The sequence below is a fragment of the Lepisma saccharinum genome, unplaced genomic scaffold (assembly GCF_977018435.1).
Source record: "Lepisma saccharinum unplaced genomic scaffold, izLepSacc3.1 HAP1_SCAFFOLD_128, whole genome shotgun sequence".
In the NCBI taxonomy this organism is placed as follows: domain Eukaryota; kingdom Metazoa; phylum Arthropoda; class Insecta; order Zygentoma; family Lepismatidae; genus Lepisma; species Lepisma saccharinum.
The window spans coordinates 711,493-712,500 of NW_028142944.1; the positions used below are offsets into that span (position 1 = coordinate 711,493).

The 1,008-nt window shown below is 41.0% G+C and overlaps 1 protein-coding gene across 1 annotated transcript in view; it reads left to right on the forward strand.

Moving 5' to 3' along the window:
• The first annotated feature begins 349 nt into the window (after positions 1 to 349).
• LOC145982341 (uncharacterized) overlaps positions 350 to 1,008 on the forward strand; it is a 58,010-nt gene continuing 57,351 nt past the window's right edge. The window contains exon 1 of the mRNA XM_083115902.1: positions 350 to 452. The gene's annotated coding sequence lies outside the window, so the exon portion shown is untranslated. The remainder of the gene's footprint in view (positions 453 to 1,008) is intronic.

Sequence of the window (1,008 nt, forward strand, 5' to 3'; positions counted from 1 at the left end):
AGAGTCTATAATCCAATACATAAATAAATACATTAGCCAGACGAGAAACAAAAATATTTTATACCAAGACAAACAATGAAAGGATTGAGTGAATCTTCACCACGCCCTCTTTTGGAACCGTTACAGAGGTGAAGAAGCCAGGAATTTTAAATTGATATTAAAAATCAAACACGATACATATTTTTGGTATTTTTTCCTTTTCGCATATCTATTATATTAATACTGAAAAAAGTAAGTTACAAATTACGGAAAATTAATGGCACGTGATGACGTCATTGCTCTACAGCACCCTTTTCCTCTATCTGATTATCACGTGACACAAAGCACCAGTAAAGCAGCTGCTCGGGTTGAAAAGCGTCATTCAGTCTGGTGTTAGACAGAGCAGCAACAGGCAGCGTAGTTGCGTTTGTGAGTGTTCTGTTCAACTGAGGGAAGTCTTCGTAGCTCGAGAGGTAAGGATAATTGTGTGCCTGTAACTAGTACGTTACTGAATGCAAATAAGCATTCTGGTTTATGCGATTAACTTTTTTACGGTACCAATAAGTTCATCATTCTAAATATGAAACTTTCATTATGCCGTCCATTACATTGCAGATTCGTGGAAGTCGCTTGGGCTGTCTAAGGGTTGAATGGGGTCGGTTTCGTGACGTAAATGGTCGACTTGCTATCTCCTCACCGAAGTTGTGTTGAGAGTCCCGGTGTAACATCTTAACCCCCGGAAATGTTTACCCCCTCGGTAAGAATTAAACAGAATTAACCCGCAGTAAAAATATCCTAGGACAGAACTAACCCCCCCCCCCGAATAAAATGATAATTTTTGATCTCCCGTCCTGAACGAGGATAAAAACGTCCTAGGACAAGTTTACCCCTACCCAAAAGTTCGCTATTACGTGGCTTGGTGGTGAAAGGGGGTAAAAATATCCTAGGACAGAACTACCGCCCAATCATGGCCGTAGGCAAGAAAAAATTTCGGGGGGGGTTCATTCATAATTGTTCCCATGGGCGTCG